At 37.4% G+C, this 6,615-nt stretch overlaps 1 pseudogene; it reads right to left on the bottom strand.

Annotated features, from left to right (window-relative positions):
• LOC144957642 (uncharacterized) overlaps positions 1-4,637 on the bottom strand; it is a 25,219-nt pseudogene extending 20,582 nt beyond the window's left edge.
• Between the last annotated feature and the right edge of the window lie 1,978 nt (positions 4,638-6,615).

The raw sequence follows: 6,615 nt of genomic DNA on the forward strand, positions 1-6,615 counted from the left end.
CATACCACCAGAACAAGCTGGCTTTTGACCACAAGAAGCACAAGTGAACAGGTCCTTGCACTGACCTCATATAATGAAGCAGGCTTTGAGAACAAAAAGAAGACTGGTGCAGTCCTATTAGATATGTCTGCAGCTTACGACTCTGTTTGGACAGGCGGACTGATGTTAAAACTCTCCAAAATGATTCCTTTTAGAAAGACGCTCAATCGCTGTCTACCATGACTGGCACAAGGCAACTTCATATCATACAGGGAGAACACAAAAGCAAAACCCGCAAAATTAAAACTGGGGTACACAAGGTCTAGTTTGGCACGACTTTCTTCAAGTTTATATCTCCGACATGCCAAACTGAGAAGCACTCAAACTTGGAAACGCTACTATGCCACAGAGCCTGATGTAGCATGCTAGGGGTTTAAAATCAATGCTCTTAAAAATAGTGTACTTCTACATTGTCAAGTTGTCTGGTATATATATATATATATATATATATATATATATATATATATATATATATATATATACATATAATATATATATATATATATGTATGTATATATATATATATATATATATATATATATATATATATATGTGTGCGTGTGTGTGTGTGTGTGTGTGTGTGTGTGTTATTTAGTTGTTTTTTTAATGAAACGAAATAATTCAATGTAGCTTTTAAACATATAATAATTAATATTTTTTGTGAAAATTAGGTTTTGGGAGTTACAAAAGCACGCAAGAACATGCATAAATGGATTTTCTGCATAATTCATGGCATAATTTGCCTTTTCTTGGCATAATATTGCCCAAAAAATGGCATAATTCTGCGGGGACAGGTATGTATTGGTAGACACAGACTAGAGCTATATTTTCGTCTCCTTATCAAAACACTGATCTATTTTTATCTTCATGTGTCCATCTCGGAATGTAACATTATATTCTATTGCCAAAATCTTCACTATCTCCGTTGACACTCGGTATTATACGGCAATTTAAGAATTGGAAATAAAAGAAAACCTTTGACTTGTGCGACTTGTAGTACGACACTTACTTTCGGATCGGAAGGTCCTGAGCTTGAGCACGCTCAGCGCAAATTAGGTCATTGGAAACGACTCGATTAAGACTCACTTTATTTCACTGTAATAAGGGTGTAAAAATTAGTACATCGCCTATTAACAGCGTTGTCTCTGTCGGAAAAAAATTGTAATATCATCAAAAAAGCTTAAGTCTCGTTCTACATGTTAGTTGTTGCTGTTGGTCATGACGCACTGAGCACGTTTAGTGGATACTGCGCTGTATGGAAGCTCAAACATTTTTTTAAAAATAAGCTTTGTTAACAACATCTATGTGATTATTAGTGTCAGTCTAGTGGTAAGTTGAAATTAAATACTACTTACTGCTACTTAAAGGGGGAGCGAAATTAAAAATGATGAATTTTGACCCAGTTTGCTAAAAATTAGATTTTGGTGGGATGTTGTCAAGTGACCATTTGTCTGCATAAAAAAATTGCATGAGAACTTCATCTTCATTTTTTTCGACTCAAAAAAACGTATTTTTGACCCATGGTATGGTTAAATCCTGCCCATTTTTAGTTTCAGTTGACTGATTTCATGAAAGAATATCAAATAGTTAAGTAAACGCAAAAACATTTCAATTAAAAGTAAAAACTCTCCTCTATCTTCAACAACCAATCACTTTGTTCTTAATTATTTCATGTGGTCACAACCCAATCAGAGAGCGAGAGGAGAGTTTTTCCCTAAACCTTTCGCGTCCTAATCATCTGATTGAGACGCCTCGACTGCCTCTCAAATCCTTTGTTTGATTTTACTCTGGATGCTAATGTATAGATCCTGTTTTGAATTTGGTTCTTGGTGGATTTGTAGGCCCTTTAGGCAAATCATCCAGAGACAGTCCACAACTCGAGGCAGCTCTAATAAAGATATGAAAATGTGTATGAAACAGTGCCAGACAAAGCAAGATAGAAAAATTCAAATTTGATACAAATCTCCCTGTTTTGTTTTGTTTTTGGATGTTTTTTTCTTTGTATTTTTCTCTCTTGCTTTGTCTGGCACAGTTTCATATACATTACACGTTTTCACATCTTTATCTTATACCAGTGCCTGCTCCCCACTTTGTCACAAGGCGCCCAACACGCCTCGCACGAGACGAACAAAGTTGAGCACAGCAATTTAGAATATCAACTTCCATGGGAACACGTCACAGGCACAGTCACAACAAGAAAAACTGTGTGCCTTGAATTCAAGCAGTGCTCGGGTTTTTTGGGATATTTTTTTATCTGGAGTGGGGACGTTTTTTTGTTTTTATATTTTGGGGGAAGGGGGAGGGTTGGTACTTCCACCTTTCAACTGTTTCCTTCAGAGCCATTGGGCCCATGGAGACGAAGTTCATTTCTGTTTCTATAGTGTTAAACGGACAATAGAAATTGCTTGTTGCACTCTGAATAGGCACTAGTCAACCGCAAAGTACTTTACGCCAGATCTTTCAGATCCAGCTACCCAGTCACAGCTGGGTAGACAGGGTAGGAGAGGGGGCAGAGAAAAATCTCGACTGCTTCCGGGATTGATCACGTTCTATATGCCTGTGAAGCGTGTGCTCTACCAACGGAGTTATCAAGACCCTCTGCTGACAAGAGGGAATTTATTGAATTTGTGAGAGACTGCTCATTTCTTTGGAAGACCTAAAAGCCAGAGAGAATCACAAGAAGATTTTTTGACAAGTTTCTTCTTACAAAATGACATGTAAAAAACGTCCTTGGATGGACACAGAAAAAATAGCAGATACCTATAGATAGAAAAACACTTTGCCTAACATGTTTCACGGACATGTATATGGAAGAACCTTCAAAATTAATTTCAACTACAAAAACGTTCATTGACACCCCTTACAATCTCCAGTTTCTCGAAAGTAATGATGGTTCTCGTTATTGCTTTTTTTCTTGGCTCATGTTGCTGCCCTACATGTCACCAGGTCTAATGTGCAGTCCAAAGTAAGTGGTACGTTAGCTAGGAAACAGAGAAAATATGGTAGTAAGTATTAGTAATAGTCGTGGTAGTTGAGTTTGACCTTGTCTTTGCAACCCTCCAAAATGGAATGTTTTTCAAGAAAGTTCAATACTTCCTGTTTTCCAGGCAGCCTTCATTTGGTGGTATTGTCGGTGATGTAATTTTTAAAATGGCACCTAACAAATGTCACTTAACTTTATGTATCGTCGCTCCTTATAGTTAGAGGCTGATTCAGTAGAAACAAGTTCTTCACAATTTTTTGAAATGACTTCATCATACCCATCTGAATTTGCTTCATCGTTAAATTGCATAAGAGTAAGAGTAGAATTTTTCTCTTTCTCACTACAAGTTCCATCAGTATTGGTATTTACCCCGGGGCTGTATCTATCTACAATGTTCAACAGGAATTTTCCTACTTGTGTCAATTCTCTCACAGCCACTGGGCACTGGTACACATTTTTGTTTATTGCTTCAGAATGTCCCATGTGGCTGTAAAATGTGTCTTTGCTCTTCTGGTAATTCAAGCTGGGTAAACATCGTTGAGACCTTATGACGAAATTTGTCAGAAAATTAAAACATTTTGCTTCTTTAGATTGGGACAGCTGTCAACCACTGATTTTAAACAGTGATAACCACTAGCATGGTCGAGAGAGTCACTTGTGCTTGGAAAAAGGAACACATTTTGTTTTGAGATATTGCAATTACTTCTTTCAGAGAGGAGCTTGGTTATGGGTTCAATGGTGTCTTCTGTAAGAAGTACTGGAACCATCTTTCTTGATCCTTTGCCTGATTGATACGCGAGCTTCAAGCTTTCAACAAGGTACTTTTCCACTGGGTCATCAATCTTTTCGACCAAATTAGTGTCGATCCACGCACCTGTTACAGCTTCTCTCCATTCATTTAGTGTCAGTCTTACAGGTTCACCACCTCGTCGAGCATTAAACATAGTCAGTCTGGCGACTAACAAGTTACTCATTTTAACAAAAGTATGCCTATCCCAAAGTACATACTGCTCTGTCAGTTTTTTTTTTAATTTCTTCAGTAATGAACATCCTGAATGTTTTAATGTTTTCCTCATCAGGCATAGATGAGGGTTTACGAAGACCACATCTTTTCTATTCGCACTCAACCTGAGCTGTAAAAAGATAAAATCCCAGTAGAAGTCAAGGACATCCAAAAACCTTATCATATCTGCTACCTTCTGTGTGTCCCCTTTAATCACGAAATAACCTCTCATTACTTTGACAGCTTTCTTAAGAACAAAACCAATCCTGACCTTCACCCCAGGTTTGCCCTGTCCACCATCTATGGCACATATTCTCCGGACAGTATTTTCCAGAACATTAAAATGTCTGTAGTCCAAAATGTCCAGGCCAGAAGCGTCTTTATTTCCTGACTCATTTTTAAATGTCAAAATCAGATTAGCTCAAACCCTCATATCAGACCATTGTAACGCCCCTCTTCCTTTTCACCGATCTTGCCCATTGCTTTATTCCAAAAAGGATTGTGACTAAATTTGATCTACAAATTTCTCCAATTCCATTCTTTCTAAACCTATCAAGAAGTTTTCGTTGAAATCAAGGTCAACTTACTTGCGCTACTCGACAACTCATACATCTTTGCTGTATTTGATATTGCTGACATATTCCTCTCACACGTTTGTTTATGTTTGAATAGGCTCTTAGCATCATAACAGTTTCTGCACTTCCTCGAGCTCTTTCCCATATAAGACTTGTATTTTATTTATCTCTTGACGTGCCATATTGGCTTTATAAATGCCTGCCTTTTAACCCCCCAAATGCCCTCTCCTGTTCCTTCTGGGGAAGCTTGAGCGCAACAGCAACTTCTGCATCTTTGTGCTTGCGCTTCAGATGTCATGTAAGATGGGCGTTCTATGTGTTGCAAAACTTAGAAAGACGCTTAGGTTTCTGAAATAAAGGGAAAGGAACATATAAATTAGATGATAATAGAGTCCTAAAACATTTTTAAATGTGACAAAACTCAAATTTGACAAAAGGAAAAATAAAACTACCAAACCACAACAATGGCTAAGCAAAATAGTCAAATCAACCCTTTGCTTACTGACTCTACTGTTTCACTTATTACAATTTAATAACACATTTATTAACAGTCTTATCCAAGGGAGTAGTACTGTTGTGTGACTCGAGCTTCGTTTTGGAGAAGACTTCAAATATCAGCCATGGATTGAGGAAAATTTGGTAAAAACTAATATACTTAAGTCTGTCGATTGAAAAATGAAGCAGTTGCTGTACTAAGCAAAACCATACCATTTAGTCAGTAAAGAAAGATACCCAATATTGAAATCCTTTCTCCAGTACTCTCCGTCACTAAATATTCCGATTGTGTATTTTTGAGGACCCCCTACTTATATGAAACAGCTTAAAAGATGTCAGAGTCAGACGATTGGCAGACATTGGAAGTGACCACCATCTTGTCACAGCCAAAATCTCTACTAAATTGACGAAAACAAAAATAGCAAAACAGAAGAAGAAACGTTTCAACACAGATAAATTGAAAATCCCAGATATCCAAAACAATTTCAATATCTCAGTAAGAAACAAATTCAGTGCAATACAAGATATTACAAACATGACAATCCAATATTTCAACCACGTCATGCAGGAAAGTGCCACTGAACACTTAGGACACAATAAATCCAATGCAGAGAATTGGATATCAGCAAGGTCATGGGAGCTCATCAACCAAAGAAAATCAATCAAATTAAATCTCTTGAACGCTAAATTTCCCGACTGAAAGAAAGGCTATCCAGCGAATACTCATTGAAGGATAAAGAATTGAAAAAAATCCACAAGGAAAGACAAAAGAGATTTTGCAGAAAATTTAGCAACTGAAGCAGAAAATGCAGCTGTAAGACAAGACGCACAAACGCTATACAAAATCACAAAAAGCTCTCGGGAAACAGCAGTTATGGTCAGAGAAAAACCATCAAAATCCCAAGATGGTAGTGTCATCACAGACGAAAAGGAGAAAATTGAAAGATGGAGAGAATATTTTGCAAACCTTCTGAACAGACCAGACCCATCTTCTTACAAATATATCCCAGAAGCAGAAATGGACGTAGAGGTCAATCTTGGTCCAATCACTGAGCATGAGGTGCACGAGGCAATACAACAACAACAAAATGGCAAGGCCCAAGGTATTGACAAAATCAGTGCGGAAATGCTTAAAGCAAACTCGCAAGAAATGTCCAAAATTCTCAGTAAATTATTCACCAACTTTTGGGATAATGAAGAAATACCAGAGGCCAGAGGATTGGCAGAAAGGCATTATCCATAAAATAGCCAAGAAAGGAGACCTGGGAAATTGTGCTAACTGGCGTGGAATCACACTCCTGTCCGTAACGAGAATTTTTTAAAATAGAATACTTCAAAACACAATGATCTTGTTAATTATGTTGCCGATAAGAAGACGCCAGTGCTCAAACTGCCTGATTTAAGTGCGCATTCGATACTATTGTTCGGAAATTGCTCTTAAACAGACTTCAAAACCGATTTTAATATTCAAAATGATGTTTTTGGACTGGTTTGAATCTTATCTTTCTGACCGCACAGAG

Source organism: Berghia stephanieae, chromosome 12, assembly GCF_034508935.2.
Source record: "Berghia stephanieae isolate SIO BIC M18660-M18661 chromosome 12, UCSD_Bste_1.3, whole genome shotgun sequence".
NCBI classification, from domain to species: domain Eukaryota; kingdom Metazoa; phylum Mollusca; class Gastropoda; order Nudibranchia; family Aeolidiidae; genus Berghia; species Berghia stephanieae.